This window comes from Triplophysa rosa, linkage group LG2, assembly GCF_024868665.1.
Source record: "Triplophysa rosa linkage group LG2, Trosa_1v2, whole genome shotgun sequence".
Classification (NCBI taxonomy): Eukaryota; Metazoa; Chordata; class Actinopteri; order Cypriniformes; family Nemacheilidae; genus Triplophysa; species Triplophysa rosa.
In genome coordinates this window covers 36,035,748-36,048,570 of record NC_079891.1, presented here as the reverse complement: position 1 = coordinate 36,048,570, position 12,823 = coordinate 36,035,748, and the positions used below count along the sequence as shown (strand labels likewise).

At 41.1% G+C, this 12,823-nt stretch overlaps 1 protein-coding gene across 3 annotated transcripts in view; it reads left to right on the top strand.

Annotated features, from left to right (window-relative positions):
• mbd2 (methyl-CpG binding domain protein 2) overlaps positions 1–12,444 on the top strand; it is a 36,864-nt gene extending 24,420 nt beyond the window's left edge. Inside the window, exon 6 of one of the 3 annotated variants that reach the window (XM_057355032.1) lies at positions 11,978–12,444. The gene's annotated coding sequence lies outside the window, so the exon portion shown is untranslated. The remainder of the gene's footprint in view (positions 1–11,977) is intronic. The other 2 variants (XM_057355019.1, XM_057355027.1) reach the window with 2 other exon arrangements.
• Positions 12,445–12,823: the final 379 nt, after the last annotated feature.

Genomic DNA, 12,823 nt, shown 5'->3' with positions numbered 1-12,823 from the left:
TTTGTGGTGAAGACATGTCAAGGAGACCGCGTCCTTCTTTATCCAGCTCTATCATCTCAGCTCTTGTCAGGTCCCCTTCCCATTCTCCGCTCTACCATCAGGTCAGGCCATGAACTGCATCCTGCTCGCTGTGGTAACCTTGGAACAATGAGACAAGACTGGCTGAGAGTAGAGTACTGTTCTGTACTCTTTGATGCAACAAGTACATCAGTTGTGTTTTTGGTTCCGGTTGATCTAACTAATGCAGCCTAAACCCTCTGAAGATTTATATTATGGAAGAGTAGTGTATGCAAGATTAAAAAGATGCGTCTTTAGTCTAGATTTAAACTGACAGAGTGTGTCTGCCTCCCGGACAGTGCAGGGAAGACTATTCCAAAGTTTAGGCGCTAGATAGGAAAAGGATCTACCACCTGCACTTGATTTTGAAATTCTAGGTAGTGATCACTGAGTCTGTATTTGCTCAGGATCCGTCTCTGTTTTACATCTCCAACAGTGTAGAGATCATCTGACCTGGTACATTTTCTGTTTAGGGTCCGATAGCATTCTAGTTTACTTTGGTTTTTACTTTCCTTTTCCCAATGATGTTAAATATGACTTTTGACTTTCTTTGATCATTTGGTTTATTCTGATTTGGTGTCGGTTGTTCTCTCTCACCTCACTCTCTCATTACTCTTCTGCTCTCTCTCTCCTCTCTTCCCTGCGTCTCTCTCTCTCTCTGCGATCTCGTCTCTTCCTCAATTCATCATCTATCCCGTTCTCTTAGTCATGCTGTTCATCTTCTCTGTCGTCTCTCTCTACTTCTCTCTCTTCATCTACTTCTACTGCTCTCTTATCTCATCATCTCTCTCCACGGTCTCGTCCTCTCTCTCTGTACTCTCTTCGTCCTCTGACCTACCTATCTGCCCCTATGTCGGTTCTGTATTCACTTGTCATTGAGTCATTCTAGTTCCTATCTCATCCTTTCTCTCTCTCTCTCTCCCTCTCCCTCTCCCTCTTCCCCCTCCATCCTCTACCCTCTCTCTCTTCCTCTATCTCTCCTCTCTCTCTGTTCTCTCTCTCTCTCTCTCTCTCTTCACCATCTATCCCTCTCTCTCTTTATCCCATCTCTCCTCTCCTCTCTCTCTTCTCTTCATCCTATCCTCCCTCTTGACTCTCCTCTCTCTCTCTCTCTTCTCTCTGTGCTCTCTTCTCTCTCTCTCTCTCCCGTCTCACTCTCTCCTCCTCCACTCTCCCTCTCCTCTCTCTCTCTCTCTCTCTCTCTCTCTCTCTCTCTCTCTCTCTCTCTCTCTCTCTCTCTCTCTCTCTCTCTCATCACTCTCTCTCTCCCTCATCACTCTCTCTCTCTCTCTCTCTCTCTCTCTCTCTCTGTGTCTCTCTCTGTCTCTCTCTGTGTATGCTGGGAGCATTTGAGTGAGGTGTATCACAAGGGCTTTTCTAAAATAAATGTATTATTATTTTTTTGGGTTTGTTTTTGGGTTTAAAGAAATCATAATTTTGTAGTGAGAGTGAAAGAGGAATTAGGAGTGAGACCGGGATGGCGTCCCTTACACAAAGGGTAGCGTCACCTGTGTCCCTCCATCATGGTGTCAGGTGTGTTGAGGAAATATTGGTAGCTGTAGGAGAGGAGATCGGCTGTGAGAATATCACATCAGCTTCACGAATGAACAAAGCGGTTGTTATCTTTGTAAAGGAAGAGAATCAAGTGAGTCATTTAATAAGCAATGGAATTGTGGTAAGTCTTGCCGCTGGTTGCTCCTACAGTTAAAGTAACTGATAGAGATAGAAAGAGCGCTTTCACGTTATGGAAAGTTAACTAGTGCTATCAAAACGGTCTCTCTTGGTTGTAAGAACGAAGCACTGAAGCATGTAATGTCGTTTAGAATACACGTCTTTATGTTCTTAAATGAACCGGAGTTAGATGTGTCTTTTAAAGTTTTAAAGGGCCGAAGCTGCTGGAACAAGCGTTTCGTGTGTTGTAAATGTGATTGAAAACATAGGACAAAATGTTAAGGCAATTGTCAACATCGATGATAAAATTGAACAGAATGTTGAAAGAGATGTGAGTGATTCTGGGAGCACGCGGGCTGCAGATAAAGTGCAGAAGGTTGTTAGGAACGAAAGAGTTGAAGATGGAGTCGGTGAATGTGACGAGAGAAAGCTGTCGAAGTGGAGAATTTTTTCCCGGATGTTGAGAAATTTATAGCATCAGTAATATTGTTGAATAAAATGGTGAGCTATGAAGTACTAATAAAAAAAAGATATAGGCTGAAAAAGATGCTAACGAAATTGAGAAAGAATAAAGTAAAAGTTAAATGAAGAAATCACAAGTGGTGTTTTTCCTACTATGTTGTTTTCTATCTCCTATATACACATTTCATAAGTTCGCCGGTTCCATCTGAACCCGGTACGCTCCTGCCCCCCAATAGGGGCGAGTGCGCCGAGCTCGGAAACGGCCGAACCCAGAACTCACCCCCAAGGCAAAATATAAATTGGACAGCAGCCAGGTAGCGCATACCCCCCAAACGCTGAGAAGGCTTCCTGGATGGTGGCTTGCAGTCGCCATGGACCTGAGGGTCTGCCTGGATGAGTGGATGTTGTCGTGGCCGCTGGATGTATATTCCGAGGGGGGTTCTTCTGTGATCGTGGGGGGGTGGAACACGTTCAGCTGCGGCAGAGAAAAGTTTAAAGCAATGGGCCCCTGTGGGGGTGTTCGCTGCGGCGGTGCTGGCTTCGAAGTGCATGGCGTCTGCTGCGGCAGAGAGAAGTTTAGAGCACATGCCCCTGCGGGGGTGTTCGCTGTGGCGATGCATGGCGTCTGCTGCTGCAGAGCGGGGGTTGGAAGCCTGTGGGTGGTCGCTACGGTGACGCTGGCTTCTAGCATGTGCTCCCCCACATTCTGCTGCGGCAGAAAGAAGTATGAAGCACGAGCCCCTGTGGGGGCGTTTGCTATGGCGATACTGGCTTCATAGTGCATGGTGTCTATTACAGCTGGACTTGGGTTGGAAGCACGGGCCCCTGCGGGGGTGGTCGCTGCGGCGATTCTGGCTTCATAGTGCATGGTGTCTGCTGCGGCAAAGCTTGGCTTGGCAGCACGGGGGTGGTCACTGCTGTGACTCCGGCTTCTAGCCTGGGTGGGGGGGTGGAACACGTTCTGCTGCGGCAGAGAGAAGTATGAAGCATGGGCCTCTGCGGGGGCGGTCGCGTGTTGCGATGCTGGCTTCTGGGGAAGGGAATCATGCAGGGGAGCTTACTTGGGGGGAGGAAAAGACATTTTGCAGTGGCAGAGTGAGGGATGAAGCACGGGCCCCTGCGGGGGCGGTCGCGTGTTGCGATGCTGGCTTCAGGGGAAGGGGATGGGGGAAAGGGATCATGCAAGGGAACTTACTTGGGGGGAGGGAAAGATGTTCTGCAGCGGCAGAGTGAGGGATGAAGCACGGGCCCCTGCGGGGGCGGTCGTGTGTTGCGATGCTGGCTTCAGGGGAAGGGGGAAAGGAAGTGGGTTGGGGGAGGCAATTACTTAGGGGGAGGAGGAAAGGAGGTTGGCTGCGGAAAAGCATGGGCGGGAGCACGGGACCCTGCGTTGCTGGTTTCTGAGGAGTTGGTGTCTGCTGCGGCAGAGCTGCTAAACGATGAGGGTGCAGTCTGTCCAGATGTAATTTTTGAACGTGTCGGAAGACCAACGGCCGAGCGCTTGGATCTGGGACTGTGAAAGGCCCTTTTGGGCAGCCGTGGTTGCCGCGCCAGTGCGGAACGAATGGCTGGAGAATAGATCTGCTGGGATGACTGCATGGAGCAAAACGGATTTAAGATGTTTTTGGAACCAGAAGCGTGTAGCAGGTTGATTTGAGTCATCTACGAAGAGATGGTCGGATGGAGATTTAGCTTGTGATGTTCTGAAGTGAAATGAAAGTGAAGTGAAAGTGACCTATTAGTCAGATATGGTGACCCATACCCGAAATGTGACCTATGCATTTAATCCATCCAGAGAGTAGTGAACACACGCACAGCAAGTGGTGAACACACGTACACCTGGAGTGGAGGTATGCCAATAAGGTTTGAAATGGCTGGATTGGGGATTGAAGGTTGAAGATGTAGATGAAATGACCTCTTCTGGCTTGATCCGTCTTGCTTTGTTTAATTAAAAACGAGATGGTTTCTGAATCGAGCACTAACAAATCTGAAATGGTAGGGTGAACTGAGGGATCGAAGTTGGACGTGGTGGTGAATTCCGAGCCTCTGAGAAATCCAAAGAAAGCCAGGATGAACATGGCATTGAGTGTGCGTGCAGTGTGCTTGGTGTGATAGCCTCTGCGGAGAGTAGTATGGCATTTGTCAGAACTTCTATGGTGATGGGTTGTCTGGTGTCTAGGTGGGTGGGTTGGGCTCTCTGGATGAATTGCTGTTATATCTTCAAATTGCTGTGCGCACTGTATGGGTCGAACACAATTAATTATTTGGAGTTTAACATTTTGGCTTGGTTAAGATTCCAAGATGCGGTTGTGTTCAGGTTGGCAGACGGGAGACTATGGAGATCTTGCGGTTAAGCAACCGGTAAATTTACTGATGCGTGCCGCTGTTTGTGTAACTTAAAGGTAACGGCTGTGTGCATTATTTGGGCAAGATATTAAATGAGAACTGCACCCTGTGTGGAAACGTATATGCTGCTGGATGATACGGACAATTTTTTAGTTAACTACCAATTCCTTTTGAAAGTGCCGATTATGTTACTTATCTCCAGAAGTTTTACGTTTGTTTGACTGACGTTCGATAACGGCATGGGTGCAGAGGAAGTGCGCCCGTGCTAGCCAGCGATATACCATTCTTGAGTGCAGTGGCGACGCGGCATGACAGTGGATAAAGCTAAATGTATTATCAAGTAAAAAGATTGTACTCACCCAGCTTCTTGCGTGACAGCGAGTTCGGCAGTTCAAACACTAGTAAACTCAGTTTATACTCACACATTTGCATACATTGTGAAGTACCGTAATTGGGTCATGGAATTTGGGGTTGATAGAGTTACTGCATGGAACGGCAGAATGAATTGTTTCCCCCGAGATGATTGTTTCTCTTGCAGAAGATGAGTGTACAGCCATTGAAACTTAAACGTGTTGTCATTAGCATATCGTTATTGGATTGGGTCAAAATACGGCGATCTTGCGAGCCTGACTAGCATGTGTTTACTGGTGTCTGTGTCTGAACACTCGTGTCCCATTATCAGTGAGCTAGCGCTAGCAGCGAGCCAACATTAGCAGCGAGCTAGCATTTGCAATGAGCTGGCGTTTAGCCGCGAGCTAGCGTGCCGGCAGCAATTGTATCTGGGAACGAACGAGGTGACGAGCGCGACGTAAACGAGTGGGGATACGGAATCACTTCAAGATGTATTTGGAAATGTTGCTTTACAGATCGGGGCTGCTGCGTGGCTGCATCGCTTTAAAAATCTGTATGATCCCTTGAATACTTTACATCCTTCCTGTGATGTGTAATCCTTTAGGGATGGTTTCAGGTAAGAATCTTGTCTACTTATGTGCTGGTTCGCTTGAACTGATAGGGTAGAGTCTATGATTGTTGATTGTGAACCAGCCGGTCTTAATTATATTCTCTGGCTTCTCCCGAACTTTGTTAATCGTTAGTCAACCATTAACATAATTTATATGGATGTGATAAAAATAGGATCATTAAATATTAATGGGGGTAGGGATAAGAATAAAGTAGCTTTAATTTCAGAGTTTTTAAGAACTAAAAAGATGAATGTCTCTTTTTTACAAGAAACACACTCTGATTATGACAATGAAATGGTTTTGAGAATGTGGTTGAAAGGGCATTATGTTATGAGTCATGGCACAAGAAACAGTGCAGGGGTAGCTATTTTATTTTCTAATGATATGAATATTAAGATTATAAAAGTAGAAGAATTTATAAAAGGTAGATTGTTATTAGTACAAATTGAATGGGAAGGGTTGGTACTCATACTTGTTCATGTTTATGCTCCTAATAATGGTTCAGAACGGATTACTTTTTTCACAAAATTAAGTGATGTTATTGGAAAATATGATGATGGTGTGTGTCTTATATTTGGAGGGGATTGGAATTGTACATTAGATTTTACTGTTGACAGAAATGGTGAAGAACCACATAATCAGTCAAGTGTTTTGTTATCAAAAGTTATTAAGGAATTTCAATTTACGGATGTATGGAGAATAAGAAATGAAGGAGTAAGGCAGTATACATGGATAAAAGTGTCTGATAATATGGTTAGTGGAGCAAGGTTAGATAGGTTTTATATGAAAAAGTCATGGAATAACAAGGTGATGAATACTTTTATTGTACCCAATGGTTTTTCAGATCATCATATAATTTTAGAGATTAATAAAAAAAAACAGTTAAATCAAATTATTATTGGATTTTTTATACTAAATTATTACAGGATATTTCTTTTTGTGAAGATTTTAAATTGTTTTGGAACAACTGGAAATGTAAAAAATTTTCTTACGTAAAATTGATAACATTTACCAAGATTTTTCCCCATCTGTCTCTCCCCAGCTTTCTCCATGTCTGATAGGTCACCCACTTAACACTTTCTTACCCACAAATATATCTGCGGTTGAACAGCTGGTTATCAAATCGAACTCTGCCTCCTGCACACTTGATCCTATTCCAACATACTTACTCAAAACCGTTTTGCCTTCACTCATCCAGCCTATTTCTCATATAATAAATATATCCCTTGCCACTGGTTATGTTCCACAAGACCTAAAAGTAGCTGCCATTACCCCAATCCTTAAGAAACCTGGACTTGACAATACAGATCTGAACAATTTTAGACCAATTTCAAACCTCCCTTTTGTTGCTAAAATACTTGAGAAGGTAGTTGCAGCACAACTGCAGTCTCATTTAGAGAAACACAATCTTTATGAGCAGTTTCAATCTGGTTTCCGTCCCTCTCACAGTACAGAAACAGCACTTTTAAAAGTGGTTAATGATCTCCTTAAGGTTTCTGATTCAGGTGCCCGCAGTATCCTGGTTCTCCTTGATCTGAGTGCAGCTTTTGATACTGTTTGCCACTCTGTACTTCTTTCTCGACTATCTGCTATAGGTATCAATGGTGTTGTTCTTCAGTGGCTAACATCTTATCTATCGGATAGACAGCAATTTGTTAGGATAGATAAGAATCGATCTTGCACTGTCACTATTTCCCGTGGTGTACCCCAAGGTTCCGTACTTGGTCCTCTTTTATTTCTCATTTATGTGTTGCCATTGGGTCAGATCATCAGACGTCATGGTCTCAATTTTCATAGTTACGCTGATGATATTCAAATCTATTTTACAGTTCAACCAAGCTCAGTTTGCCCACCCCCTTCTATTGTTTTCTGTCTTCAAGAACTTAAAACCTGGATGTCAGATAACTTTCTACAACTAAATGCAGACAAAACCGAAATCCTGCTGGTTGGCCCTAAATCACAGAGCTCCTCCCAGCATGACTTCTTCATAGATATCGAAGGTGTCCAGATTAGGCCCTCAACAACTGTGCGAAATTTGGGAGTGTTGTTTGACTCTGCATTATGCTTTGATTCACACATTGGTCAGATAGTTAAATCATGCTTTTATCAACTGCGAAATATTGTTCGTATACGTCCATCACTTAATTTTGCAGATGCTGAAACTATTATCCATGCTTTTATAACCTCGAGATTGGACTACTGTAACTCCTTATATAGCGGCTTACCTGCCAAAGTTATTAATCTTCTCCAAATGGTGCAAAACTCTGCTGCTTGAGTTCTTACATTTAATAAAAAATCTGCGCATATCACTCCCATCCTTCACCAACTTCACTGGCTTCCTGTGCCCAAACGTATTCAGTTCAAACTCTTAGTTTTAGTTTATAAGGCCCATAATGGCCTAGCACCTCAATATCTAGTTGAGTTAGTGTCACAATATGTTCCTGCACGGACTCTCAGATCTAGCAATGATAACTTGCTTGTTGTGCCCAAGTATAAACTCTCTACGGTGGGTGGCAGAGCCTTCTGTATTATAGGCCCTAAGCTATGGAATAAGATGCCCAATAATGTTCGTGCCGCCTCCTCTCTCCAGACCTTTAAGTCTCAACTTAAAACTCATCTATTTACTCTGTTCTCTAAATAACTCTTCTAACTCTATGCTTCCCCTTTCATCAACTTTCACCATATGATTGCGAGACCTTTTATTGTTAATTAACTGTAGTTTCTTGTTGTCAACACTTGTTTGTATGATTGTTCCCTCTGATTGTTTGGTGTATTATGTCTGCCAATTGCTTGTATTACTTTGTAAAGTGACCTTGGGTTCTTGAAAGGCGCTATAAAAAATAAACATATTATTATTATTATTATTATTAAAGAAGAGTTCTTTTGAGAATCTGAGTCAATGGTGGGATGTTGGCAAAGCTAATATAAAAATGCTTTGTCAAAACTATACAAGGTACTCATCAACTAGATTAAAGAGAACAGTGGATGTCCTACAAAAAGAAATTGAACACCTGGAAAAGCAAATCGTTTACAACAATGAAGCAACACAGTGTGACGGTTTTAAAAAGAAAAGACAAGAACTGAATTTGCTTTTACAAGAGCAAGTTAAAGGAGCACTGATAAGGTCAAGATACTGCTCTATTAAAGATATGGACGCTCCTAGTACTTTCTTTTTCAATTTAGAGAGAATGAGTGTTCAGAATAAGACAATGTGCCATCTTCGTCGTTCAGATGTATCCATTACATCCAATCCTACAGAGATAAGGAGGATGGCTGGAGATTTTTATAAACAATTGTATAGTGCTGAAGACTGTGATACTGATTGCGCTGAAGATTTGCTTAAAGAACTGCCTCAGCTTGGAAACGAACAAAGAAAGGTTTTGGACAGTGTAATTACTTTTGATGAATTTACAGAAGCTATGTGCCAGTTGTCTAAAGGCCGATCCCCTGGGATTGATGGTTTACCAGTGGATTTTTATCAACAATTTTGGAACTTACTTGGGACCAGATTTATATGAAGTGTTATTAGAATGCATCAAAGTTAATTTACTCCCAATAAGTTGTCGCAGAGCTGTTCTGTCTTTGCTCCCGAAAAAAGGGGATCTTGGAATGTTGAAAAACTGGAGACCCGTTTCATTGTTATGCTCATATTATAAAATCTTGTCAAAGTGTTTAGCAAATAGGCTCAATTATAGATAATCTCTTTTTGTTGAGAGATACAATTGATTTTAGTCAGATGAACAAGTATGATCTTGGAATATTGTCATTGGATCAAGAAAAAGCATTCGATCGTGTCGACCATGGATACCTTTTTAATGTATTGAAGTATTTCGGATTTGGTGATGGTTTTATTTCATATACTCAATTGTTGTACTCCAATGTTTATGTGATGGTTAAAGCAGGAGGTTGTTTAAGTGCACCAATGTCGGTATCAAGGGGAATAAGACAAGGTTGTCCACTTTCTGGACAGCTATATACTCTAGTAATGGAACCTTTATGTAAATTAAGAAAAAAATTAAATGGATTTTTGATTCCTAATGGTAATTCAAAAGTGTTTTTATTTATCAGAATATGCAGATGATGTCACACTCTTTATTACAGGACAAGATGACATTGTAAACTTAACAAAAAATATTGGATTATATGAAAAAGCCACTTCTGCTAAGGTTAATTGGTCAAAGAGTGAAGGTTTTATTATGGGCAAATGGGAGAAGGTTAAGTTTCCACAACTCCCAGAGGGATTACAGTAGAGAAAAGATGGAATAAAAATTTTAGGAGTATTTTTTGGGAATGAGCAATATAAAAAGAAAAACTGGGAGGGACTGCTGGAAAAGGTGTCTGGCCGATTGTCGAAATGGAATTGGCTATTACCACAATTGTCTTCTAGAGGAAGGGTTCTGGTAGTAAACAATTTGGCTGCCTCAACTTTGTGGCATAGGACTATTGTCATGGAACCACCTGAGGAGTTGATTAACATTATACAAAGGACAATAGTTAATTTTTTTTGGAGTGGACAACATTGGATTTGGGCAGCAGTTTTATATTTGCCAGTACAAGAGGGTGGTCAAGGTCTGGTAAATGTGAGAGATTGAATCCGCGCATTCAGATTACAATCTGCACAAAGATTCCTGTATGATGAGGATGTAGTATGGGAGAAAACCGCAAAAGTGATTTTGAAGAGAGTTGGTGGTTTTGGACTTGATAAACATCTATTCTTAATGAAGCTTGAGCAGGTGAGCCTATCAGAGCTTACTTCCTTTTACAGATCTATGTTGCAAGTATGGAAGGATGTTTTAAGAACAGAACGAGACGTGGACAATACTGGACAGTGGGTTTCTGAAGAACCCCTATTTTTCAACCAGTTGATTCAGACCAGATTGTTGTCTTTCATAAGCGTACAAAGGAGTTTATTGAAGAAGGGAGCAGTGAAACTGGGACATTTATTAAATGAGGACGGCTGGAAACCAGTGGAACAACTTAAAGAAGTGACTGGCTTGAGATCTTTACGTCTTGTCTTAAAACTAAAAGAGGAAATTCAAGAAGCATTACCAAGTGTTTATCGAACATACATTGCACAGAGACATGATAATATCCAGTATATCAGGAGTATGGATTTTCCAGATCTAAGAATTTCTCCAGCTATAAAGGAAGAAGAAATTGAAGTGGCAGATACAGTTTTATCTTTTAAGACTCCCCAATTGAACTCTTTCAGAGAAATTTCTAAAAAAGCAATGTATCAAATTATTGTAAAAGTCATAAATCAAGATTCATTAAAAGGACAAAAAGCTTCAAGGTGGCCTGATTTGTTGAGCCCAGACTTCCTCACAAGAGACAGGTGGAGAGCCCTATATAAACCTCCCATAGAGAAGCCTACTGCTGATCTGCAGTGGAGGATTATTCATGGGGCAATAGCAACGGACGGATATGTGTCACATCTGAGTACAGCAGTGAATGGGGATTGTCGTTTTTGTGGGGCAAAGGAAGATTTAGAACATTTGTTTTTAAAATGTAATAACTTCAACATTTGTTTGAGATGCTTAAAAGTTTGTTTAGAAAATTCGATGAGCACTTTTCAGCAGAGATATTTATTGGAGGTGTGAAATATAGTTTTTCAGATAGGAAAAAAATGTGTCTATTAAACTTTCTGATTGGAGTGGCTAAATTAGCAGTGTGGAAAACACGAAAGAATAAAGGTAATGTTTAGGTGGATAGTGATTGGTAGGCTAAAGGTTGAATTTGCGTATTATATGTTGACAAACAACTTGTTGGCTTTTGGTGACATATGGTGTGTAAATGAGGTTTTATGTACTGTGTATGAAGATCAGCTTATTTTAAATTTTTTAATGTTATTGTTGTTGATTTTGATTTTATAACTTTGAGAAACGGTTTACTTGAAAAGTGTAAAAATAAAGCCATTATAAACCCCCCCCCTCTCTCTCTCTCTCTCTCTCTCTCTCATCTCTCCCTCATCACTCTCTCTCCCTCTCTCTCATCTCTCTCTCTTCCTCATCTCTCTAAGAACAAAATATTTAGCGTAATGATATAATTCAATTTAGTGTTATAAAGCCGTTTTATAGAAGAGACAATAAATATAGATGTAGTCATGTTAATAATATAAAAATGGAGAAAGAGATAAATATATGATATATTTAAAATCATAAAAACAGGAATTCACAGTTTCATCACTGCACATCGTTCATAAGATAAGTACATTAGTGATTTGATCTGTTTATTGGTGTGAATCTGTGATGGTGATTTCTGTGTTTGGATGTGATTTGATTATCTGAACATTATGTGTTATTTTTAGGATAAGCATCATTTCAACCAAACAGCTGTGGTCATGTAAATTCACAGTAAAACTTTCTGTTTGTCATTTGCTTTGACTTGTTTTTATAGGCAAGCTGTTAACTGACTGATTATTTCATCATGTCATATTGATGTATTGATTGTGATTTATTATTATTGTGGTTTGTTTTCAGATTTCTCTGTGCACTTCAGTCTTGCTCCCGGACAACACAGCACTCTTTCCATAACCCGTAACAGATAACAGCTTTAACCAAGGCCTTCTTTCTCAACTAGAGCTTCTATTTTGATGTACATATCTATATATAATTCAGAACAACACTTATTTTGTGTCTGGAGAAAGTCATTTCTTTTTATATGGGCAAATACAGAGCAATACTTGATGAAATCAGGTCACCGTTTGCTGGATTTGTATTGCTATTTTTACCTTTGTGTCATTAATATGTGATGTGATCTCTTCAGGGTTTTTAAGACAATTCAGCTTTATGAATGAAAACTGCTTATTTAAGAAAAAGATTTTATACCTTGAGATAAAAATGTGTACATTTCTTGCATAAATAAATGATTATATTCACAACTGTGCTATTGCATTTTTATGACAATAAATATTTCTGTGCGTTTATGAGAATCACGTGTTTGTTCTGTCTTCTGTTGAGTTTCACGTCGGTCAGACTGACGTCATCATGTCATGTGATTGACCGTGAGACACTCTTGAAGTGCAAAAATAACATGAAAAAGAAACCATAAGTTTGTTGTTAAATTCTGTTAAAGAAAACGTATCGGTTACGGTTGTAACCTCGGTTCCCTGATGGAGGGAATGAGACGTTGTGTCGAACCGACAGATGGGGTTCGTCCCTGAGAACCTCTGAGGACCCTGAGACCTCTCACGACTGCTGCAGTGGACAGCACGTGTTGTGGCAAGGAGGACACAACGTCTCGTTCCCTCCATCAGGGAACTGAGGTTACAGCCGTAACCGAGACGTTCCCTTTCTGTCGGTCTCTCGACGTTGTGTCGAACCGAC